The 26,129-nt window shown below is 50.5% G+C and overlaps 10 pseudogenes; all 10 read right to left on the bottom strand.

The window, feature by feature from the left end:
- Window positions 1-20: 20 nt before the first annotated feature.
- Window positions 21-140, bottom strand: LOC130352307 (5S ribosomal RNA; annotated as a pseudogene).
- Window positions 141-424: 284 nt separating this feature from the next.
- On the bottom strand, window positions 425-544 carry LOC130334870 (5S ribosomal RNA; annotated as a pseudogene).
- A 4,641-nt stretch (window positions 545-5,185) lies between these two features.
- LOC130331062 (5S ribosomal RNA) lies at window positions 5,186-5,305 on the bottom strand (annotated as a pseudogene).
- Window positions 5,306-6,971: 1,666 nt separating this feature from the next.
- Window positions 6,972-7,091, bottom strand: LOC130346538 (5S ribosomal RNA; annotated as a pseudogene).
- Window positions 7,092-14,341: 7,250 nt separating this feature from the next.
- Window positions 14,342-14,461, bottom strand: LOC130348367 (5S ribosomal RNA; annotated as a pseudogene).
- A 2,665-nt stretch (window positions 14,462-17,126) lies between these two features.
- Window positions 17,127-17,246, bottom strand: LOC130327580 (5S ribosomal RNA; annotated as a pseudogene).
- A 3,265-nt stretch (window positions 17,247-20,511) lies between these two features.
- On the bottom strand, window positions 20,512-20,631 carry LOC130346984 (5S ribosomal RNA; annotated as a pseudogene).
- A 272-nt stretch (window positions 20,632-20,903) lies between these two features.
- Window positions 20,904-21,023, bottom strand: LOC130342547 (5S ribosomal RNA; annotated as a pseudogene).
- An 82-nt stretch (window positions 21,024-21,105) lies between these two features.
- LOC130351643 (5S ribosomal RNA) lies at window positions 21,106-21,225 on the bottom strand (annotated as a pseudogene).
- Window positions 21,226-23,701: 2,476 nt separating this feature from the next.
- On the bottom strand, window positions 23,702-23,821 carry LOC130346494 (5S ribosomal RNA; annotated as a pseudogene).
- Between the last annotated feature and the right edge of the window lie 2,308 nt (window positions 23,822-26,129).

Here is a 26,129-nt window from a genome sequence, read left to right as displayed (position 1 = left end):
AAGGCGGCAACAGAGCAAAATGTTAACGACACCTGGGATTCCCAGCCAGTCTCCCATGCTGGTACTTACCGGGCCCTAAGCTGGGTAGCAGTCTGCGATCTGACGAGAGCAGGCGCGTTCAGCTTAGGATGGCCGTTGACAGCTTCTCGCCCTTTATACTGTGCATTTAAGCATCAATAAATCCTTTTCGGAATCGGAACGGAAGGCGGCAACAGAGCAAAATGTCAACGGCAGCCGGGATTGCCAGCCAGTGTCCCATGCCGGTACTTACCGGGCCCTAAGATCTGTACCAGTCTGCGATCTGACGAGAGCAGGCGCGTTAAGCTTAGGATGGCCGTCGACAGCTTCACACCTTGTATACTGTGGATTTAAGCATCAATAAATTATTTTCGGAATCGGAGCGGAAGGCAGCAATAGAGCAAAATGTCAACGGCGCCCGGGATTCCCAGCCAGTCTCCCATGCTGGTACTTACCGGGCCCTAAGCTGGGTAGCAGTCTGCGATCTGACGAGAGCAGGCGCGTTCAGCTTAGGATGGCCATTGACAGCTTCATGCTTTTTATACTGCGCATTTAAGCATCAATAAATCCTTTTCGGAATCGGAACGGAAGGCGGCAACAGAGCAAAATGTCAACTGCACCCGGGATTCCCAGCCAGTCTCCCATGCCGGCACTTACTGGGCCCTAAGCTGGGTAGCAGTCTGCGATCTGATAAGAGCAGGCGCGTTCAGCTTAGGATGGCAGTTGACATCTTCACGCCTTGTATATTGTGGATTTAAGCATCAATAAATATTTTTATTAATCGGAGAGGAAGGCGGCAACAGAGCAAAATGTCAATGGCACCTTGGATTGCCAGCCAGTCTCCCATGCCGGTAACTGCCGGGCAGCAGTCTGCGATCTGAGGAGAGCAGGCATGTTCAGGCTTAGGATGGCCGTTGACAGCTTCACACCCTGTATATTGTGGATTTAAGCATCAATAAATCCTTTTCCGAATCGGAGCTGAAGGCGGCAACAGATTAAAATGTCAACGGCAGCCGGGATTCACAGCCAGTGTCCCATGCCGGTACTTACCGGGCCCTAAGATCTGTACCAGTCTGCGATCTGACGAGAGCAGGCGCGTTAAGCTTAGGATGGCCGTCGACAGCTTCACACCTTGTATACTGTGGATTTAAGCATCAATAAATTCTTTTCGGAATCGGAGCGGAAGGCAGCAATAGAGCAAAATGTCAACGGCACCTGAGATTTCCAGCCAGTCTCCCATGCCAGTACTTACCGGGCCCTAAGCTGGGTAGCAGTCTGCCATCTGACGAGAGCAGGCGCGTTCAGCTTAGGATGGCCATTGACAGCTTCAGGATTTTTATACTGTGCATTTAAGCATCAATAAATCCTTTTCGGAATCGGAGAGGAAGGCGGCAACAGAGCAAAATGTCAATAGCACCTTGGATTGCCAGCCAGTCTCCCATGCCCGTACTTGCCGGGCAGCAGTCTGCGATCTGACAAGAACAGGCACATTCAGCTTAGGATAGCCGTAGACGGCTTCACACCCTGTATACTGTGGATTTAAGCATCAATAAATCCTTTTCGGAATCGAAGCGGAAGGCGGCTACAGAGCAAAATGTCAACAACACCTGGGATTCCCAGCCAGTCTCCCATGCTGGTACTTACAGGGCCCTAAGCTGGGTAGCAGTCTGCGATCTGACGAGAGCAGGCGCGTTCAGCTTAGGATGGCCGTTGACAGCTTCACATCCTGTATACTGTGGATTTAAGCATCAATAAATCCTTTTCCGAATCGGAGCGGAAGGCGACAACAGATTAAAATGTCAACTGCACCCGGGATTCCCAGCCAGTCTCCCATGCTGGTACTTACCAGGCCCTAAGGTGGGTATCAGTCTGCGATCTGACGAGAGCAGGCGCGTACAGCTTAGGATGGCCGTTGACAGCTTCACACTTTGTATACTGTGCATGTAAGCATCAATAAATCCTTTTCGGAATCGGAGAGGAAGGCGGCAACAGAGCAAAATGTCAATAGCACCTTGGATTCCCAGCCAGTCTCCCATGCCCGTACTTGCCGGGCAGCAGTCTGCGATCTGACAAGAACAGGCACGTTCAGCTTAGGATAGCCGTAGACGGCTTCACACCCTGTATACTGTGGATTTAAGCATCAATAATCCTTTTCGGAATCGAAGTGGAAGGCGGCTACAGAGCAAAATGTCAACAACACCTGGGATTCCCAGCCAGTCTCCCATAATGGTACTTACCGGGGCCTAAGCTGGGTAGCAGTCTGCGATCTGACGACAGCAGGTGCGTTCAGCTTAGGATGGTCATTGACGGATTCACACTTTGTATACTGTGGATTTAAGCATCAATAAATAATTTTCGGAATCGGAGCAGAAACAGAGCAAAATGTCAACTGCACCCGGGACTCCCAGCCAGTCTCCCATGCTGGTACTTACCAGGCCCGAAGCTGGGTAGCAGTCTGCGATCTGACGAGAACAGGCGCATTCAGCTTAGGATGGCCGTAGACATCTTCACACCCTGTATACTGTGGATTTAAGCATCAATAAATCCTTTTCGGAATCGGAGCGGAAGGCAGCAACAGAGCAAAATGTTAACGACACCTGGGATTCCCAGCCAGTCTCCCATGCTGGTACTTACCGGGCCCTAAGCTGGGTAGCAGTCTGCGATTTGACGAGTGCAGGCGCGTTCAGCTTAGGATGGCCGTTGACAGCTTCACATCCTGTATACTGTGGATTTAAGCATCAATAAATCCTTTTCCGAATCGGAGCGGAAGGCGACAACAGATTAAAATGTCAACTGCACCCGGGATTCCCAGCCAGTCTCCCATGCTGGTACTTACCAGGCCCTAAGGTGGGTATCAGTCTGCGATCTGACGAGAGCAGGCGCGTTCAGCTTAGGATGGCCGTTGACAGCTTCACACTTTGTATACTGTGCATGTAAGCATCAATAAATCCTTTTCGGAATCGGAGAGGAAGGCGGCAACAGAGCAAAATGTCAATAGCACCTTGGATTCCCAGCCAGTCTCCCATGCCCGTACTTGCCGGGCAGCAGTCTGCGATCTGACAAGAACAGGCACGTTCAGCTTAGGATAGCCGTAGACGGCTTCACACCCTGTATACTGTGGATTTAAGCATCAATAATCCTTTTCGGAATCGAAGTGGAAGGCGGCTACAGAGCAAAATGTCAACAACACCTGGGATTCCCAGCCAGTCTCCCATAATGGTACTTACCGGGGCCTAAGCTGGGTAGCAGTCTGCGATCTGACGACAGCAGGTGCGTTCAGCTTAGGATGGTCATTGACGGATTCACGCTTTGTATACTGTGGATTTAAGCATCAATAAATAATTTTCGGAATCGGAGCAGAAACAGAGCAAAATGTCAACTGCACCCGGGACTCCCAGCCAGTCTCCCATGCTGGTACTTACCAGGCCCGAAGCTGGGTAGCAGTCTGCGATCTTACGAGAACAGGCGCATTCAGCTTAGGATGGCCGTAGACATCTTCACACCCTGTATACTGTGGATTTAAGCATCAATAAATCCTTTTCGGAATCGGAGCGGAAGGCAGCAACAGAGCAAAATGTTAACGACACCTGGGATTCCCAGCCAGTCTCCCATGCTGGTACTTACCGGGCCCTAAGCTGGGTAGCAGTCTGCGATTTGACGAGTGCAGGCGCGTTCAGCTTAGGATGGCCGTTGACAGCTTCTCGCCCTTTATACTGTGCATTTAAGCATCAACAAATCCTTTTCGGAATCGGAACGGAAGGCGGCAACAGAGCAATATGTCAACAGCAGCCGGGATTCCCAGCCAGTGTCCCATGCCGGTACTTACCGGGCCCTAAGATCTGTACCAGTCTGCGATCTGACGAGAGCAGGCGCGTTAAGCTTAGGATGGCCGTCGACAGCTTCACAACTTTTATACTGTGGATTTAAGCATCAATAAATTATTTTCGGAATCGGAGCGGAAGGCAGCAATAGAGCAAAATGTCAACGGCGCCTGGGATTCCCAGCCAGTCTCCCATGCCAGTACTTACCGGGCCCTAAGCTGGGTAGCAGTCTGCAATCTGACGAGAGCAGGCGCGTTCAGCTTAGGATGGCCATTGACAGCTTCATGCTTTTTATACTGCGCATTTAAGCATCAATAAATCCTTTTCGGAATCGGAACGGAAGGCGGCAACAGAGCAAAATGTCAACTGCACCCGGGATTCCCAGCCAGTCTCCCATGCCGGTACTTACTGGGCCCTAAGCTGGGTAGCAGTCTGCGATCTGACGAGAGCAGGCGCGTTCAGCTTAGGATGGCCGTTGACATCTTCACGCCTTGTATATTGTGGATTTAAGCATCAATAAATATTTTTATTAATCGGAGAGGAAGGCGGCAACAGAGCAAAATGTCAATGGCACCTTGGATTGCCAGCCAGTCTCCCATGCCGGTAACTGCCGGGCAGCAGTCTGCGATCTGACAAGAGCAGGCGCGTTCAGCTTAGGATGGCTGTTGACAGCTTCTTGCCCTTTATACTGTGCATTTAAGCATCAATAAATCCTTTTCGGAATCGGAACGGAAGGCGGCAACAGAGCAAAATGTCAACGGCAGCCGGGATTCACAGCCAGTGTCCCATGCCGGTACTTACCGGGCCCTAAGATCTGTACCAGTCTGCGATCTGACGAGAGCAGGCGCGTTAAGCTTAGGATGGCCGTCGACAGCTTCACACCTTGTATACTGTGGATTTAAGCATCAATAAATTCTTTTCGGAATCGGAGCGGAAGGCAGCAATAGAGCAAAATGTCAACGGCACCTGAGATTCCCAGCCAGTCTCCCATGCCAGTACTTACTGGGCCCTAAGCTGGGTAGCAGTCTGCCATCTGACGAGAGCAGGCGCGTTCAGCTTAGGATGGCCATTGACAGCTTCAGGATTTTTATACTGTGCATTTAAGCATCAATAAATCCTTTTCGGAATCGGAGAGGAAGGCGGCAACAGAGCAAAATGTCAATAGCACCTTGGATTGCCAGCCAGTCTCCCATACCCGTACTTGCCGGGCAGCAGTCTGCGATCTGACAAGAACAGGCACATTCAGCTTAGGATAGCCGTAGACGGATTCACACCCTGTATACTGTGGATTTAAGCATCAATAAATCCTTTTCAGAATCGAAGCGGAAGGCGGCTACAGAGCAAAATGTCAACAACACCTGGGATTCCCAGCCAGTCTCCCATGCTGGTACTTACCAGGCCCTAAGCTGGGTAGCAGTCTGCGATCTGACGAGAGCAGGCGCGTTCAGCTTAGGATGGCCGTAGACAGCTTCACACCCTGTATACTGTGGAGTTAAGCGTCAATAAATCCTTTTCCGAATCGGAGCGGAAGGCGGCAACAGATTAAAATGTCAAGTGCACCCGGGATTCCCAGCCAGTCTCCCATGCTGGTACTTACCAGGCCCTAAGCTGGGTATCAGTCTGCGATCTGACGAGAGCAGGCGCGTTCAGCTTAGGATGGCCGTTGACAGCTTCACACTTTGTATACTGTGCATGTAAGCATCAATAAATCCTTTTCGGAATCGGAACGGAAGGCGGCAACAGAGCAAAATGTCAACTGCACCCGGGATTCACAGCCAGTCTCCCATGCCGGTACTTACTGGGCCCTAAGCTGGGTAGCAGTCTGCGATCTGACAAGAGCAGGCGCGTTCAGCTTAGGATGGCCGTTGACATCTTCACGCATTGTATATTGTGGATTTAAGCATCAATAAATATTTTTATTAATCGGAGAGGAAGGCGGCAACAGAGCAAAATGTCAATGGCACCTTGGATTGCCAGCCAGTCTCCCACGCCGGTATCTGCCGGACAGCAGTCTGCGATCTGAGGAGAGCAGGCGCGTTCAGCTTAGGATGGCCGTTGACATCTTCACGCATTGTATATTGTGGATTTAAGCATCAATTAATATTTTTATTAATCGGAGAGGAAGGCGGCAACAGAGCAAAATGTCAATGGCACCTTGGATTGCCAGCCAGTCTCCCACGCCGGTATCTGCCGGGCAGCAGTCTGCGATCTGAGAAGAGCAGACACTTTCAGCTTAGGATGGCCGTTGACAGCTTCACACCCTGTATATTGTGGATTTAAGCATCAATAAATCCTTTTCCGAATCGGAGCGGAAGGCGGCAACAGATTAAAATGTCAACTGCACCCGGGATTCCAGCCAGTCTACCATGCTGGTACTTACCAGGCCCTAACCTGGGTAGCAGTCTGCGATCTGACGAAAGCAGGCACGTTCAGCTTAGGATGGCCGTTGACAGCTTCACACTTTGTATACTGTGGATTTAAGCATCAATAAATAATTTTCGGAATCGGAGCAGAAACAGAGCAAAATGTCAACTGCACCCGGGATTCCCAGCCAGTCCCCCATGCTGGTACTTACCAGGCCCAAAGCTGGGTAGCAGTCTGCGATCTGACGAGAACAGGCGCATTCAGCTTAGGATGGCCGTAGACACCTTCACACCCTGTATACTGTGGATTTAAGCATCAATAAATCCTTTTCGGAATGGAAGCGGAAGGCGGCAACAGAGCAAAATGTTAACGACACCTGGGATTCCCAGCCAGTCTCTCATGCTGGTACTTACCAGGCCCTAAGCTGGGTATCAGTCTGCGATCTGACGAGAGCAGGCGCGTCCAGCTTAGAATGGCAGTTGACAGCTTCACACTTTGTATACTGTGCATTTAAGCATCAATAGATCCTTTTCGGAATCGGAACGGAAGGCGGCAACAGAGCAAAATGTCAACGGCAGCCGGGATTCCCAGCCAGTGTCCCATGCCGGTACTTACCGGACCCTAAGATCTGTACCAGTCTGCGATCTGACGAGAGCAGGCGCGTTAAGCTTAGGATGGCCGTCGACAGCTTCACACCTTGTATACTGTGGATTTAAGCATCAATAAATTCTTTTCGGAATCGGAGCGGAAGGCAGCAATAGAGCAAAATGTCAACTGCACCCGAGATTCCCAGCCAGTCTCCCATTCCGGTACTTACTGGGCCCTAAGCTGCGTAGCAGTCTGCGATCTGATGAGAGCAGGCGCGTTCAGCTTAGGATGGCCGTTGACATCTTCACGCCTTGTATACTGTGGATTTAAGCATCAATAAATATTTTTTGTAATCGGAGAGGAAGGCGGCAACAGAGCAAAATGGCAATAGCACCTTGGTTTGCCAGCCAGTCTCCCATGCCCGTACTTGCCGTGCAGCAGTCTGCGATCTGACAAGAACAGGCGCATTCAGCTTAGGATAGCCGTAGACGGCTTCACACCCTGTATACTGTGGATTTAAGCATCAATAAATCCTTTTCGGAATCGGAGCGTAAGGCGGCAACAGAGCAAAATGTCAACGACACCTATGATCCCAGCCAGTCTCCCATGCTGGTACTTACCGAGCCCTAAGCTGGGTAGCAGTCTGCGATCTGACGAGAGCAGGCACGTTCAGCTTAGGATGGCCATTGACATCTTCACGCCTTGTATATTGTGGATTTAAGCATCAATAAATATTTTTATTAATCGGAGAGGAAGGCGGCAACAGAGCAAAATGTCAATGGCACCTTGGATTGCCAGCCAGTTTCCCATGCCGGTAACTGCCGGGCAGCAGTCTGCGATCTGAGGAGAGCAGGCATGTTCAGGCTTAGGATGGCCGTTGACAGCTTCACACCCTGTATATTGTGGATTTAAGCATCAATAAATCCTTTTCCGAATCGGAGCGGAAGGCGGCAACAGATTAAAATGTCAACTGCACCCGGGATTCCCAGCCAGTCTACCATGCTGGTACTTACCAGGCCCTAAGCTGGGTAGCAGTCTGCGATCTGACGAGAACAGACACATTCAGCTTAGGATGGCCGTAGACATCTTCACACCCTGTATACTGTGGATTTAAGCATCAATAAATCCTTTACGGAATCGGAGCAGAAGGCGGCAACAGAGCGAAATGTCAACGACACCTGGGATTTCCAGTCAGTCTCCCATGCTGGTACTTACCGGGCCCTAAGCTGGGTAGCAGTCTGCGATCTGACGAGAGCAGGCGCGTTCAGCTTAGGTTGGCCGTTGACATCTTCTCGTCCTTTACACTGTGCATTTAAGCATCAATAAATCCTTTTCGGAATCGGAACGGAAGGCGGCAACAGAGCAAAATGTCAACGGCAGCCGGGATTCCCAGCCAGTGTCCCATGCCGGTACTTACCGGGCCCTAAGATCTGTACCAGTCTGCGATCTGACGAGAGCAGGCGCGTTAAGCTTAGGATGGGCGTCGACAGCTTCACACCTTGTATACTGTGGATTTAAGCATCAATAAATTATTTTCGGAATCGGAGCGGAAGGCAGCAATAGAGCAAAATGTCAACAGCACTCGGGATTCCCAGCCAGTCTCCCATGCCGGTACTTACTGGGCCCTAAGCTGCGTAGCAGTCTGCGATCTGACGAGAACAGGCGCATTCAGCTTAGGATGGCCGTAGACATCTTCACACCCTGTATACTGTGGATTTAAGCATCAATAAATCCTTTTCGGAATCGGAGCGGAAGGCGGCAACAGAGCGAAATGTCAACGACACCTGGGATTCCCAGCCAGTCTCCCATGCTGGTACTTACTGGGCCCTAAGCTGCGTAGCAGTCTGCGATCTGACGAGAGCAGGCACGTTCAGCTTAGGATGGCCTTGACATCTTCACGCCTTGTATACTGTGGATTTAAGCATCAATAAATATTTTTTTTAATCGGAGAGGAAGGCGGCAACAAAGCAAAATGTCAATAGCACCTTGGATTGCCAGCCAGTCTCCCATGCCCGTACTTGCCGGGCAGCAGTCTGCGATCTGACAAGAACAGGTGCATTCAGCTTAGGATAGCCGTAGACGGCTTCACACCCTGTATACTGTGGATTTAAGCATCAATAAATCCTTTTCGGAATCGGAGCAAAATGTTTACAGAGCTACAGAGCAAAATGTCAACAACACCTGAGATTCCCAGCCAGTCTCCCATGCTGGTACTTACCGGGCCCTAAGCTGGGTAGCAGTCTGCAATCTGACGAGAGCAGGCGCGTTCAGCTTAGGATGGCCGTTGACAGCTTCACGCCCTGTATACTGTGGATTTAAGCATCAATAAATCCTTTTCGGAATCGGAGCGGAAGTCGGCAACAGAGCAAAATGTCAACAACACCTGGGATTCCCAGCCAGTCTCCCATGCTGGTACTTACCGAGCCCTAAGCTGGGTAGCAGTCTGCGATCTGACAAGAGCAGGCGCGTTCAGCTTAGGATGGCCGATGACAGCTTCTCGCCCTTTATACTGTGCATTTAAGCATCAATAAATCCTTTTCAGAATCGGAACGGAAGGCGGCAACAGAGCAAAATGTCAACGGCAGCCGGGATTCCCAGCGAGTGTCCCATGCCGGTACTTACCGGGCCCTAAGATCTGTACCAGTCTGCGATCTGACGAGAGCAGGCGCGTTAAGCTTAGGATGGCCATCGACAGCTTCACACCTTGTATACTGTGGATTTAAGCATCAATAAATTATTTTCGGAATCGGAGCGGAAGGCAGCAATAGAGCAAAGTGTCAATCGGGATTCCCAGCCAGTCTCCCATGCCAGTACTTACCGGGCCCTAAGCTGGGTAACAGTCTGCGATCTGACGAGAGCAGGCGCGTTCAGCTTAGGATGGCCATTGACAGCTTCATGTTTTTTATACTGTGCATTTAAGCATCAAAAAATCCTTTTCGGAATCGGAGAGGAAGGCGGCAACAGAGCAAAATGTCAATAGCACCTTGGATTGCCAGCCAGTCTCCCATGCCCGTACTTGCCGGGCAGCAGTCTGCGATCTGACAAGGACTGGCACATTCAGCTTAGGATAGCTGTAGACGGCTTCACACCCTGTATACTGTGGATTTAAGCATCAATAAATCCTTTTCAGAATCGAAGCGGAAGGCGGCTACAGAGCAAAATGTCAACAACACCTGGGATTCCCAGCCAGTCTCCCATGCTGGTACTTACCGGGCCCTAAGCTGGGTAGCAGTCTGCGATCTGACGAGAGCTGGCGCGTTCAGCTTAGGATGGCCGTTGACAGCTTCACGCCCTTTATACTGTGCATTTAAGCATCAATAAATCCTTTTCCGAATCGGAGCGGAAGGCGGCAACAGATTAAAATGTCAACTGCATCCGGGATTCCCAGCCAGTCTCCCATGCTGGAACTTTCCAGGCCCTAAGATGGGTATCAGTCTGCGATCTGACGAGAGCAGGCGCGTTCAGCTTAGGATGGCCTTAACATCTTCATGCCTTGTATAATGTGGATTTAAGCATCAATAAATATTTTTTTTAATCGGAGAGGAAGGCGGCAACAAAGCAAAATGTCAATAGCACCTTGGATTGCCAGCCAGTCTCCCATGCCCGTACTTGCCGAGCAGCAGTCTGCGATCTGACAAGAACAGGCGCATTCAGCTTAGGATAGCCGTAGACGGCTTCACACCCTGTATACTGTGGATTTAAGCATCAATAAATCCTTTTTCGGAATCGGAGCAAAATGTCTACAGAGCTACAGAGCAAAATGTCAACAACACCTGAGATTCCCAGCCAGTCTCCCATGCTGGTACTTACCGGGCCCTAAGCTGGGTAGCAGTCTGTGATCTGACGAGAGCAAGCGCGTTCAGCTTAGGATGGCCAGTGACAGCTTCATGCTTTTTATACTGTGCATTTAAGCATCAATAAATCCTTTTCGGAATCGGAACGGAAGGCGGCAACAGAGCAAAATGTCAACTGCACCAGGGATTCCCAGCCAGTCTCCCATGCCGGTACCTACTGGGCCCTAAGCTGGGTAGCAGTCTGCGATCTGACGAGAGCAGGCACGTTCAGCTTAGGATGGCCATTGACATCTTCACGCCTTGTATATTGTGGATTTAAGCATCAATAAATATTTTTATTAATCGGAGAGGAAGGCGGCAACAGAGCAAAATGTCAATGGCACCTTGGATTGCCAGCCAGTCTCCCATGCCGGTAACTGCCGGGCAGCAGTCTGCGATCTGAGGAGAGCAGGCACGTTAAGCTTAGGATGGCCGTCGACAGCTTCACACCTTGTATACTGTGGATTTAAGCATCAATAAATTATTTTCGGAATCGGAGCGGAAGGCAGCAATAGAGCAAAATGTCAACGACACCCGGGATTCCCAGCCAGTCTCCCATGCTAGTACTTACCGAGCCCTAAGCTGGGTAGCCGTCTGCGATCTGACGAGAGCAGGTACGTTCAGCTTAGGATGGCCATTGACAGCTTCATGCTTTTTTATACTGTGCATTTAAGCATCAATAAATCCTTTTCGGAATCGGAACGGAAGGCGGCAACAGAGCAAAATGTCAATAGCACCTTGAATTGCCAGCCAGTCACCCATGCCCGTACTTGCCGGGCAGCAGTCTGCGATCTGACGAGAGCAGGCACGTTCAGCTTAGGATGGCCGTTGACAGCTTCACACTTTGTATACTGTGCATTTAAGCATCAATAAATCCTTTTCGGAACCGGAACCGGAACGGAAGGCTGCAACAGAGCAAAATGTCAACGGCAGCCGGGATTCACAGCCAGTGTCCCATGCCGGTACTTACCGGGCCCTAAGATCTGTTCCAGTCTGCGATCTGACGAGAGCAGGCGCGTTAAGCTTAGGATGGCCGTCGACAGTTTCACACCTTGTATACTGTGGATTTAAGCATCAATAAATTATTTTCGGAATCGGAGCGGAAGGCAGCAATAGAGCAAAATGTCAACGGCACCCGGGATTCCCAGCCAGTCTCCCATGCCAGTACTTACCGGGCCCTAAGCTGGATAGCCGTCTGCGATCTGACGAGAGTAGGCACGTTCAGCTTAGGATGGCCATTGACAGCTTCATGCTTTTTTATACTGTGCATTTAAGCATCAATAAATCCTTTTCGGAATCGGAACGGAAGGCGGCAACAGAGCAAAATGTCAACTGCACCCGGGATTCCCAGCCAGTCTCCCATGCCGGTACTTACTGGGCCCTAAGCTGGGTAGCAGTCTGCGATCTGACGAGAGCAGGCGCGTTCAGCTTAGGATGGCCGTTGATATCTTGAAGCCTTGCATATTGTGGATTTAAGCATCAATAAATGTTTTTATTAATCGGAGAGGAAATTGGCAACAGAGCAAAATGTCAATGGCACCTCGGATTGCCAGCCAGTCTCCCATGCCGGTAACTGCCGGGCAGCAGTCTGCGATCTGAGGAGAGCAGGCACGTTAAGCTTAGGATGGCCGTCGACAGCTTCACACCTTGTATACTGTGGATTTAAGCATCAATAAATTCTTTTCGGAATCGGAGCGGAAGGCAGCAATAGAGCAAAATGTCAACGACACCCGGGATTCCCAGCCAGTCTCCCATGCTAGTACTTACCGGGCCCTAAGCTGGGTAGCCGTCTGCAATCTGACGAGAGCAGGTACGTTCAGCTTAGGATGGCCATTGACAGCTTCATGCGTTTTTATACTGTGCATTTAAGCATCAATAAATCCTTTTCGGAATCGGAACGGAAGGCGGCAACAGAGCAAAATGTCAATAGCACCTTGAATTGCCAGCCAGTCACCCATGCCCGTACTTGCCGGGCAGCAGTCTGCGATCTGACGAGAGCAGGCACGTTCAGCTTAGGATGGCCGTTGACAGCTTCACACTTTGTATACTGTGCATTTAAGCATCAATAAATCCTTTTCGGAATCGGAACCGGAACCGGAACGGAAGGCTGCAACAGAGCAAAATGTCAACGGCAGCCGGGATTCCCAGCCAGTGTCCCATGCCGGTACTTACCGGGCCCTAAGATCTGTTCCAGTCTGCGATCTGACGAGAGCAGGCGCGTTAAGCTTAGGATGGCCATTGACAGCTTCATGCTTTTTTATACTGTGCATTTAAGCATCAATAAATCCTTTTCGGAATCGGAACGGAAGGCGGCAACAGAGCAAAATGTCAACTGCACCCGGGATTCCCAGCCAGTCTCCCATGCCGGTACTTACTGGGCCCTAAGCTGGGTAGCAGTCTGCGATCTGACGAGAGCAGGCGCGTTCAGCTTAGGATGGCCGTTGACATCTTGAAGCCTTGTATATTGTGGATTTAAGCATCAATAAATGTTTTTATTAATCGGAGAGGAAATTGGCAACAGAGCAAAATTTCAATGGCACCTCGGATTGCCAGCCAGTCTCCCATGCCGGTAACTGCCGGGCAGCAGTCTGCGATCTGAGGAGAGCAGGCACGTTCTGGCTTAGGATGGCTGTTGACAGCTTCACACCCTGTATATTGTGGATTTAAGCATCAATAAATCCTTTTCCGAATCGGAGCGGAAGGCGGCAACAGATTAAAATGTCAACTGCACCCGGGATTCCCAGCCAGTCTCCCATGCTGGTACTTACCAGGCCCTAAGGTGGGTAGCAGTCTGCGATCTGACGAGAGCAGGCGCGTTCAGCTTAGGATGGCCGTTGACAGCTTCACACTATGTATACTGTGGATTTAAGCATCAATAAATCCTTTTCGGAATCGGAACGGAAGGCGGCAACAGAGCAAAATGTCAACGGCAGCCGGATTCCCAGCCAGTGTCCCATGCCGGTACTTACCGGGCCCTAAGATCTGTACCAGTCTGCGATCTGACGAGAGCAGGCGCGTTAAGCTTAGGATGGCCGTTGACAGCTTCACACCTTGTATACTGTGGATTTAAGCATCAATAAATTCTTTTCGGAATCGGAGCAGAAGGCAGCAATAGAGCAAAATGTCAACGGCACCTGGGATTCCCAGCCCGTCTCCCATGCCAGTACTTACCAAGCAATAAGCTGGGTAGCAGTCTGCGATCTGACGAGAGCAGGCGTGTCCAGCTTAGGATGGCCATTGACAGCTTCATCCTTTTTATACTGTGCATTTAAGCATCAATAAATCCTTTTCGGAATCGGAGAGGAAGGCGGCAACAGAGCAAAATGTCAATAGCACCTTGGATTGCCAGCCAGTCTCCCATGCCCGTACTTGCCGGGCAGCAGTCTGCGGTCTGACAAGAACAGGCACATTCAGCTTAGGATAGCCGTAGATTGCTTCACACCCTGTATACTGTGGATTTAAGCATCAATAAATCCTTTTCGGAATCGAAGCGGAAGGCGGCTACAGAGCAAAATGTCAACAACACCTGGGATTCCCAGCCAGTCTCCCATGCTGGTACTTACAAGGCCCTAAGCTGGGTATCAGTCTGCGATCTGACGAGAGCAGGCGCGTTCAGCTTAGGATGGCCGTTGACAGCTTCACACTTTGTATACTGTGCATTTAAGCATCAATAAATCCTTTTCGGAATCGGAAACGGAAGGCGGCAACAGAGCAAAATGTCAATGGCACCCGGGATTCCCAGCCAGTCTCCCATGCCAGTACCTACCGGGCCCTAAGCTGGGTAGCAGTCTGCGATCTGACGAGAGCAGGCGCGTTCAGCTTAGGATGGCCATTGACAGCTTCTCGCCCTTTATACTGAGCATTTAGGCATCAATAAATCCTTTTCGGAATCGGAACGGAAGGCGGCAACAGAGCAAACTGTCAACGGCAGCCGGGATTCCCAGCCAGTGTCCCATGCCGGTACTTACCGGGCCCTAAGATCTGTACCAGTCTGCGATCTGACGAGAGCAGGCGCGTTCAGCTTAGGATGGCCGTTGACAGCTTCACACTTTGTATACTGTGGATTTAAGCATCAATAAATAATTTTCGGAATCGGAGCAGAAACAGAGCAAAATGTCAACTGTACCCGGGATTCCCAGCCAGTCTCCCATGCTGGTACTTACCAGGCCTGAAGCTGGGTAGCAGTCTGCGATCTGACGAGAAAAGGCGCATTCAGCTTAGGATGGCCGTCGACAGCTTCACACCTTGTATACTGTGGATTTAAGCATCAATAAATTCTTTTCGGAATCGGAGCGGAAGGCAGCAATAGAGCAAAATGTCAACGGCACCCGGGATTCCCAGCCAGTCTCCCATGCCAGTACTTACCGGGCCCTAAGCTGGGTAGCAGTCTGCGATCTGACGAGAGCAGGCGCGTTCAGCTTAGGATGGCCACTGCCAGCTTCATGCTTTTTATACTGTGCATTTAAGCATCAATAAATCCATTTCGGAATCGTAGAGGAAGGCGGCAACAGAGCAAAATTTCAATAGCACCTTGGATTGCCAGCCAGTCTACCATGCCCGTACTTGCCGGGCAGCAGTCTGCGATCTGACAAGAACAGGCACATTCAGCTTAGGATAGCCGTAGACGGCTTCACACCCTGTATACTGTGGATTTAAGCATCGATAAATCCTTTTCGGAATCGGAGCGGAAGGCGGCTACAGAGCAAAATGTCAACAACACCTGGGATTCCCAGCCATTCTCCCATGCTGGTACTTACCGGGCCCTAAGCTGGGTAGCAGTCTGCGATCTGACGAGAGCAGGCGCGTTCAGCTTAGGATGGCCGTTGACAGCTTCACGCCCTTTATACTGTGCATTTAAGCATCAATAAATCCTTTTCCGAATCGGAGCGGAAGGCGGCAACAGATTAAAATGTCTACTGCAACCGGGATTCCCAGCCAGTCTCCAATGCTGGTACTTACCAGGCCCTAAGCTGGGTAGCAGTCTGCGATCTGACGAGAGCAGGTGCGTTCAGCTTAGGATGGCCGTTGACAGCTTCACACTTTGTATACTGTGCATTTAAGCATCAATAAATCCTTTTCGGAATCGGAACGTAACGGAAGGCGGCAACAGAGCAAAATGTCAACGGCAGCCGGGATTCCCAGCCAGTGTCCCATGCCGGTACTTACCGGGCCCTAAGATCTGTACCAGTCTGCGATCTGACGAGAGCAGGCGCGTTAAGCTTAGGATGGCCGTCGACAGCTTCACACCTTGTATACTGCGCATTTAAGCATCAATAAATCCTTTTCGGAATCGGAACGGAAGGCGGCAACAGAGCAAAATGTCAACTGCACCCGGGATTCCCAGCCAGTCTCCCATGCCGGTACTTACTGGGCCCTAAGCTGATTAGCAGTCTGCGATCTGACGAGAGCAGGCACGTTCAGCTTAGGATGGCCGTTGACATCTTCACGCCTTGTATATTGTGGATTTAAGCATCAATAAATATTTTTATTAATCTGAGAGGAAGGCGGCAACAGAGCAAAATGTCAATGGCACCTTGGATTGCCAGCCAGACTCCCATGCCGGTAACTGCCGTGCAGCAGTCTGCGATCTGAGGAGAGCAGGCACGTTCAGGCTTAGGATGACCGTTGACAGCTTCACACCCTGTATATTGTGGATTTAAGCATCAATAAATCCTTTTCCGAATCGGAGCGGAAGGCGGCAACAGATTAAAATGTCAACTGCACCCGGGATTCCCAGCCAGTCTCCCATGCTGGTACTTACCAGGCCCTAAGGTGGGTAGCAGTCTGCGATCTGAAGAGAGCAGGCACGTTCAGCTTAGGATGGCCGTTGACAGCTTCACACTTTGTATACTGTGGATTTAAGCATCAATAAATAATTTTCGGAATCGGAGCAGAAACAGAGCAAAATGTCAACTGCTCCCGGGATTCCCAGCCAGTCTCCCATGCTGGTACTTACCAGGCCCGAAGCTGGGTAGCAGTCTGCAATCTGACGAGAACAGGCGCATTCAGCTTAGGATGGCCGTAGACATCTTCACACCCTGTATACTGTGTATTTAAGCATCAATAAATCCTTTTCGGAATCGGAGCGGAAGGCGGCAACAGAGCAAAATGTCAACGACACATGGGATTCCCAGCCAGTCTCCCATGCTGGTACTTACCGGGCCCTAAGCTGGGTAGCAGTCTGCGATCTGACGAGAGCAGGCGCGTTCAGCTTAGGATGGCCGTTGACAGCTTCTCGCCCTTTATACTGTGCATTTAGGCATCAATACATCCTTTTCGGAAGGCGGCAACAGAGCAAAATGTCAACGGCAGCCGGGATTCCCAGCCAGTGTCCCATGCCGGTACATACCGGGCCCTAAGATCTGTACCAGTCTGCGATCTGACGAGAGCAGGCGCGTTAAGCTTAGGATGGCCGTCGACAGCTTCACACCTTGTATACTGTGGATTTAAGCATCAATAAATTATTTTCGGAATCGGAGCGGAAGGCAGCAATAGAGCAAAATGTCAACGGCACCCGGGATTCCCAGCTAGTCTCCCATGCCAGTACTTACCGGGCCCTAAGCTGGGTAGCAGTCTGCGATCTGACGAGAGCAGGCACGTTCAGCTTAGGATGGCCATTGACAGCTTCGTGCTTTTTATACTGTGCATTTAAGCATCAATAAATCCTTTTCGGAATCGTAGAGGAAGGTGGCAACAGAGCAAAATGTCAATAGCACCTTGGATTGCCAGCCAGTCTCCCATGCCCGTACTTGCCGGGCAGCAGTCTGCGATCTGACAAGAACAGGCACATTCAGCTTAGGATAGCCGTAGACTGCATCACACCCTGTATACTGTGGATTTAAGCATCAATAAATCCTTTTCGGAATCGAAGCGGAAGGCGGCTACAGAGCAAAATGTAAACAACACCTGGGATTCCCAGCCATTCTCCCATGCTGGTACTTACCGGGCCCTAAGCTGGGTAGCAGTCTGCGATCTGACGAGAGCAGGCGCGTTCAGCTTAGGATGGCCGTTGACAGCTTCACGCCCTTTATATTGTGGATTTAAGCATCAATAAATCCTTTTCCGAATCGGAGCGGAAGGCGGCAACAGATTAAAATGTCAACTGCACCCGGGATTCCCAGCCAGTCTCCCATGCTGGTACTTACCAGGCCCTAAGCTGGGTATCAGTCTGCGATCTGACGAGAGCAGGCACGTTAAGCTTAGGATGGCCGTCGACAGCTTCACACCTTGTATACTGTGCATTTAAGCATCAATAAATTCTTTTCGGAATCGGAACAGAAGGCAGCAATAGAGCAAAATGTCAAGTGCACCCGTGATTCACAGCCAGTCTCCCATGCTGGTACTTACTGGGCCCTAAGCTGGGTAGCAATCTGCGATCTGACGAGAGCAGGCGCGTTCAGCTTAGGATGGCCGTTGACATCTTCTCGCATTGTATATTGTGGATTTAAGCATCAATAAATATTTTTATTAATCGGAGAGGAAGGCGGCAACAGAGTAAAATGTCAATGGCACCTTGGATTGCCAGCCAGTCTCCCACGCCGGTATCTGCCGGGCAGCAGTCTGCGATCTGAGGAGAGCAGACACGTTCAGCTTAGGATGGCCGTTGACAGCTTCAAACCCTGTATATTGTGGATTTAAGCATCAATAAATCCTTTTCCGAATCGGAGCGGAAGGCGGCAACAGATTAAAATGTCAACTGCACCCGGGACTCCCAGCCAGTCTCCCTTGCTGGTACTTACCAGGCCCTAAGCTGGGTAGCAGTCTGCGATCTGACGAGAGCAGGCGCGTTCAGCTTAGGATGGCCGTTGACAGCTTCACACTTTGTATACTGTGGATTTAAGCATCAATAAATAATTTTCGGAATCAGAGCAGAAACAGAGCAAAATGTCAACTGCACCCGGGATTCCCAGCCAGTCTCCCATGCTGGTACTGACCAGGCCCAAAGCTGGGTAGCAGTCTGCGATCTGACGAGAACAGGCGCATTCAGCTTAGGATGGCCGAAGAGATCTTCACACCCTGTATACTGTGGATTTAAGCATCAATAAATCCTTTTCGGAATGGAAACGGAAGGCGGCAACAGAGCAAAATGTTAATGACACCTGGGATTCCCAGCCAGTCTCCCATGCTGGTACTTATCGGGCCCTAAGCTGGGTAGCAGTCCGCGATCTGACGAGAGCAGGCGCGTTCCACTTAGGATGGCCGTTGACAGCTTCATGCTTTTTATACTGTGCATTTAGGCATCAATAAATCCTTTTCGGAATCGGAACGGAAGGCGGCAACAGATTAAAATGTCAACTGCACCCGGGATTCCCAGCCAGTCTCCCATGCTGGTACTTACCAGGCCCTAAGCTGGGTATCAGTCTGCGATCTGACGAGAGCAGGCGCGTTCAGCTTAGAATGGCCGTTCACAGCTTCACACTTTGTATACTGTGCATTTAAGCATCAATAGATCCTTTTCGGAATCGGAACGGAAGGCGGCAACAGAGCAAAATGTCAACGGCAGCCGGGATTCCCAGCCAGTGTCCCTTGCTGGTACTTACCGGACCCTAAGATCTGTTCCAGTCTGCGATCTGACGAGAGCAGGCGCGTTAAGCTTAGGATGGCCGTCGACAGCTTCACACCTTGTATACTGTGGATTTAAGCATCAATAAATTCTTTTCGGAATCGGAGCGGAAGGCAGCAATAGAGCAAAATGTCAACGGCAACCGGGATTCCCAGCTAGTCTACCATGCCAGTACCTACCGGGCCCTAAGCTGGGTAGCAGTCTGTGATGTGACGAGAGCAGGCGCGTTCAGCTTAGGATGGCCATTGACAGCTTCATGCTTTTTATACTGTGCATTTAAGCATCAATAAATCCTTTTCGGAATCGGAGCGTAAGGCGGCAACAGAGCAAAATGTCAACGACACCTGGGATTCCCAGCCAGTCTCCCATGCTGGTACTTACCGAGCCCTAAGCTGGGTAGCAGTCTGCGATCTGACGAGAGCAGGCACGTTCAGCTTAGGATGGCCATTGACATCTTCACGCCTTGTATATTGTGGATTTAAGCATCAATAAATATTTTTATTAATCGGAGAGGAAGGCGGCAACAGAGCAAAATGTCAATGGCACCTTGGATTGCCAGCCAGTCTCCCATGCCGGTAACTGCCGGGCAGCAGTCTGCGATCTGAGGAGAGCAGGCACGTTCAGGCTTGGGATGGCCGTTGACAGCTTCACACCCTGTATATTGTGGATTTAAGCATCAATAAATCCTTTTCCGAATCGGAGCGGAAGGCGGCAACAGATTAAAATGTCAACTGCATCCAGGATTCCCAGCCAGTCTCCCATGCTGGTACTTACCAGTCCCTAAGCTGGGTAGCAGTCTGCGATCTGATGAGAGCAGGCGCGTTCAGCTTAGGATGGCCGTTGACAGCTTCACACTTTGTATACTGTGGATTTAAGCATCAATAAATAATTTTCGGAATCGAAGCAGAAACAGAGCAAAATGTCAACTGCACCCGGGATTCCCAGCCAGTCTCCCACGCTGGTACTTACCAGGCCCGAAGCTGGGTAGCAGTCTGCGATCTGACGAGAGCAGGCGCAATCAGCTTAGGATGGCCGTTGACAGCTTCTCACCCTTTATACTGTGCATTTAAGCATCAATAAATCCTTTTCGGAATCGGAACGGAAGGCGGCAACAGAGCAAAATGTCAACGGCAGCCGGGATTCCCAGCCAGTGTCCCATGCCGGTACTTACCGGGCCCTAAGATCTGTACCAGTCTGCGATCTGACGAGAGCAGGCGCGTTAAGCTTAGGATGGCCGTCGACAGCTTCACACCCTGTATACTGTGGATTTAAGCATCAATAAATCCTTTTCGGAATCGGAACGGAAGGTGGCAACAGAGCAAAATGTCAACGGCACCTGGGATTCCCAGCCAGTCTCCCATGCCAGTACTTACCGGGCCCTAAGCTGGGTAGCAGTCTGCGATCTGACGAGAGCAGGCGCGTTCAGCTTAGGATGGCCATTGACAGCTTTATGCTTTTTATACTGTGCATTTAAGCATCAATAAATCCTTTTCGGAATCGGAGAGGAAGGCGGCAACAGAGCAAAATGTCAATAGCACCTTGGATTGCCAGCCAGTCTCCCATGCCCGTACTTGCCGGGCAGCAGTCTGCGATCTGACAAGAACAGGCACATTCAGCTTAGGATAGCCGTAGACGGCTTCACACCCTGTATACTGTGGATTTAAGCATCAATAAATCCTTTTCGGAATCGAAGCGGAAGGCGGCTACAGAGCAAAATGTCAACAACACCTGGGATTCCCAGTCAGTCTCCCATGCTGGTACTTACCGGGCCCTAAGCTGGGTAGCAGTCTGCGATCTGACGAGAGCAGGCGCGTTCAGCTTAGGATTGCCGTTGACAGCTTCACGCCCTTTATACTGTGCATTTAAGCATCAATAAATCCTTTTCCGAATCGGAGCGGAAGGCGGCAACAGATTAAAATGTCAACTGCACCCGGGATTCCCAGCCAGTCTCCCATGCTGGTACTTACCAGGCCCTAAGCTGGGTAGCAGTCTGCGATCTGACGAGAGCAGGCGCGTTCAGCTTAGGATGGCCGTTGACAGCTTCACACTTTGTATACTGTGCATTTAAGCATCAATAAATCCTTTTCGGAATCGGAACGGAAGGCGGCAACAGAGCAAAATGTCAACGGCAGCCGGGATTCCCAGCCAGTGTCCCATGCCGGTACTTACCGGGCCCTAAGATCTGTACCAGTCTGCGATCTGACGAGAGCAGGCGCGTTAAGCTTAGGATGGCCGTCGACAGCTTCACACCCTGTATACTGTGGATTTAAGCATCAATAAATTATTTTCGGAATCGGAGCGGAAGGCAGCAATAGAGCAAAATGTCAACGGCAACCGGGATTCCCAGCCAGTCTCCCATGCCAGTACTTACCGGGCCCTAAGTTGGGTAGCAGTCTGCGATCTGACGAGAGCAGGCGCGTTCAAGCTTAGGATGGCCATTGACAGCTTCATGATTTTTATACTGTGCATTTAAGCATCAATAAATCCTTTTCGGAATCGAAACGGAAGACGGCAACAGAGCAAAATGTCAACTGCACCCGGGATTCCCAGCCAGTCTCCCATGCCGGTACTTACTGGGCCCTAAGCTGGGTAGCAGTCTGCGATCTGACGAGAGCAGGCGCGTTCAGCTTAGGATGGCCGTTGACATCTTCACGCATTGTATATTGTGGATTTAAGCATCAATAAATATTTTTATTAATCGGAGAGGTAGGCGGCAACAGAGCAAAATGTCAATGGCACCTTGGATTGCCAGCCAGTTTCCCACACCGGTATCTGCCGGGCAGCAGTCTGCGATCTGAGGAGAGCAGACACGTTCAGCTTAGGATGGCCGTTGACAGCTTCACACCCTTTATACTGTGCATTTAAGCATCAATAAATCTTTTTCCGAATCGGAGCGGAAGGCGGCAACAGATTAAAATGTCAACTGCACCCGGGATTCCAGCCAGTCTCCCATGCCGGTACTTACCAGGCCCGAAGCTGGATAGCAGTCTGCGATCTGACCAGAACAGACACATTCAGCTTAGGATGGCCGAAGACATCTTCACACCCTGTATACTGTGGATTTAAGCATCAATAAATCCTTTACGGAATCGGAGCGGAAAGCGGCAACAGTGCGAAATGTCAACGACACCTGGGATTTCCAGTCAGTCTCCCATGCTGGTACTTACCGGGCCCTAAGCTGGGTAGCAGTCTGCGATCTGACGAGAGCAGGCGCGTTCAGCTTAGGTTGGCCGTTGACATCTTCTCGTCCTTTATACTGTGCATTTAAGCATCAATAAATCCTTTTCGGAATCGGAACGGAAGGCGGCAACAGAGCAAAATGTCAACGGCAGCCGGGATTCCCAGCCAGTGTCCCATGCCGGTACTTACCGGGCCCTAAGATCTGTACCAGTCTGCGATCTGACGAGAGCAGGCGCGTTCAGCTTAGGATGGCCGTTGACAGCTTCACACATTGTATACTGTGGATTTAAGCATCAATAAATTATTTTCGGAATCGGAGCGGAAGGCAGCAATAGAGCAAAATGTCAATGGCACCCGGGATTCCCAGCCAGTCTCCCATGCCGGTACTTACCGGGCCCTAAGATCTGTACCAGTCTGCGATCTGACGAGAGCAGGCGCGTTCAGCTTAGGATGGCCGTTGACAGCTTCACACATTGTATACTGTGGATTTAAGCATCAATAAATAATTTTCGGAATCGGAGCAGAAACAGAGCAAAATGTCAACTGCACCCGGGATTCCCAGCCAGTCTCCCTTGTTGGTACTTACCAGGCCCGAAGCTGGGTAGCAGTCTGCGATCTGACGAGAACAGGCGCATTCAGCTTAGGATGGCCGTAGACATCTTCACACCCTGTATACTGTGGATTTAAGCATCAATAAATCCTTTTCGGAATCGGAGCGTAAGGCGGCAACAGAGCAAAATGGCAACGACACCTGGGATTCCCAGCCAGTCTCCCATGCTGGTAGTTCCCGTGCCCTAAGCTGGGTAGCAGTCTGCGATCTGACGAGAGCAGGCGCGTTCAGCTTAGGATGGCCGTTGACAGCTTCTCGCACTTTATACTGTGCATTTAAGCATCAATAAATACTTTTCGGAATCGGAACGGAAGGCGGCAACAGAGCAAAATGTCACTGGCAGCCGGGATTCCCAGCCAGTGTCCCATGCCGGTACTTACCGGGCCCTAAGATCTGTACCAGTCTGCGATCTGACGAGAGCAGGCGCGTTAAGCTTAGGATGGCCGTCGACAGCTTCACACCTTGTATACTGTGGATTTAAGCATCAATAAATTCTTTTCGGAATCGGAGAGGAAGGCGGCAACAGAGCAAAATGTCAATAGCACCTTGGATTGCCAGCCAGTCTCCCATGCCCGTACTTGCCGGGCATCAGTCTGCGGTCTGACAACAACAGGCACATTCAGCTTAGGATAGCCGTAGACGGCTTCACACCCTGTATAACTGTGGATTTAAGCATCAATAAATTATTTTCGGAATCAGAGCGGAAGGCAGCAATAGAGCAAAATGTCAACAACACCTGGGATTCCCAGCCAGTCTCCCATGCTGGTACTTACCGGGCCCTAAGCTGGGTAGCAGTCTGCGATCTGACGAGAGCAGGCACGTTCAGCTTAGGATGGCCGTTGACAGCTTCGTGCCCTTTATACTGTGCATTTAAGCATCAATAAATCATTTTCTGAATCGGAGCGGAAGGTGGCAACAGAGCAAAATGTCAACTGCACCCGGGATTCCCAGCCAGTCTCCCATGCCGGTACTTACTCGGCCCTAAGCTGGGTAGCAGTCTGCGATCTGACAAGAGCAGGCACGTTCAGCTTAGGATGGCCGTTGACATCTTTATGCCTTGTATATTGTGGATTTAAGCATCAATAAATATTTTTTATTAATCGGAGAAGAAGGCGGCAACAGAGCAAAATGTCAATGGCACCTTGGATTGCCAGCCAGTTTCCCATGCCGGTATCCGCCGGGCAGCAGTCTGCGATCTAAGGAGAGCAGGCACGTTCAGGCTTAGGATGGCCGTTGACAGCTTCACACCCTGTATATTGTGGATTTAAGCATCAATAGATCCTTTTCCGAATTGGATCGGAAGGCGGCAACAGATTAAAATGTCAACTGCACCCGGGATTCCCAGCCAGTCTCCCATGCTGGTACTTACCAGGTCCGAAGCGGGGTAGCATTCTGCGATCTGATGAGAACAGGCGCATTCAGCTTAGGATGGCCATAGACATCTTCATACACTGTATACTGTGGATTTAAGCATCAATAAATCCTTTTCGGAATCGGAACGGAAGGCGGCAACAGAGCAAAATGTCAACGGCAGCCGGGATTCCCAGCCAGTGTCCCATGCCGGTACTTACCGGGCCCTAAGATCTGTACCAGTCTGCGATCTGACGAGAGCAGGCGCGTTAAGTTTAGGATGGCCGTCGACAGCTTTACACCTTGTATACTGTGGATTTAAGCATCAATAAATTAATTTCGGAATCGGAGCGGAAGGCAGCAATAGAGCAAAATGTCAACGGCACCCAGGATTCCCAGCCAGTCTCCCATGCCAGTAATTACCGGGCCCTAAGCTGGGTAGCCATCTGCGATCTGATGAGAGAAGGCACATTCAGCTTAGGATGGCCATTGACAGCTTCATGCTTTTTATACTGTGCATTTAAGCATCAATAAATCCTTTTCGGAATCGGAACCGAAGGCGGCAACAGAGCAAAATTTCAACTGCACCCGGGATTCCCAGCCAGTCTCCCATGCTGGTACTTACCGGGCCCTAAGCTGGGTAGCAGTCTGCGATCTGACGAGAGCAGGCGCGTTCAGCGTAGGATGGCCGTTGACATCTTCATGCCTTGTATATTGTGGATTTAAGCATCAATAAATATTTTTATTAATCGGAGAGGAAGGCGGCAACAGAGCAAAATGTCAATGGCACCTTGGATTGCCAGCCAGTCTCCCATGCCGGTAACTGCCGGGCAGCAGTCTGCGATCTGAAGAGAACAGGCATGTTCAGGCTTAGGATGGCCGTTTACAGCTTCACACCCTGTGTATTGTGGATTTAAGCATCAATAAATCCTATTCCGAATCGGAGCGGAAGGCGGCAACAGATTAACATGTCAACTGCACCCGGGATTCCCAGCCAGTCTCCCATGCTGGTACTTACCAGGCCCTAAGCTGGGTAGCAGTCTGCGATCTGACGAGAGCAGGCGCGTTCAGCTTAGGATGGCCGTTGCCAGCTTCACACTTTGTATACTGTGGATTTAAGCATCAATAAATAATTTTCGGAATCGGAGCAGAAACAGAGCAAAATGTCAACTGCACCCGGGATTCCCAGCCAGTCTCCCATGCTGGTACTTACCAGGCCCGAAGATGGGTAGCAGTCTGCGATCTGATGAGAGCAGGCGCGCTCAGCTTAGGATGGCCGTTGCCAGCTTCACACTTTGTATACTGTGGATTTAAGCATCAATAAATAATTTTCGGAATCGGAGCAGAAACAGAGCAAAATGTCAACTGCACCCGGGATTCCCAGCCAGTCTCCCATGCTGGTACTTACCAGGCCCTAAGCTGGGTAGCAGTCTGCGATCTCACGAGAGCAGGCGCGTTCAGCTTAGGATGGCCGTTGACAGCTTCACACTTTGTATACTGTGCATTTAAGCATCAATAAATCCTTTTCGGAATCGGAACGGAAGGCGGCAACAGAGCAAAATGTCAACGGCAGCCTGGATTCCCAGCCAGTGTCCCATGCCGGTACTTACCGGGCCCTAAGATCTGTACCAGTCTGCGATCTGACGAGAGCAGGCGCGTTAAGCTTAGGATGGCCGTCGACAGCTTCACACCTTGTATACTGTGGATACTGTGGATACTGTGGATTTAAGCATCAATAAATTCTTTTCGGAATCGGAGCAATAGAGCAAAATGTCAACGGCAACCGGGATTCCTTGCCAGTC

The sequence above is a fragment of the Hyla sarda genome, chromosome 1, assembly GCF_029499605.1.
Source record: "Hyla sarda isolate aHylSar1 chromosome 1, aHylSar1.hap1, whole genome shotgun sequence".
NCBI classification, from domain to species: Eukaryota; Metazoa; Chordata; class Amphibia; order Anura; family Hylidae; genus Hyla; species Hyla sarda.
This window is presented reverse-complemented; position numbering and strand designations above follow the sequence as displayed.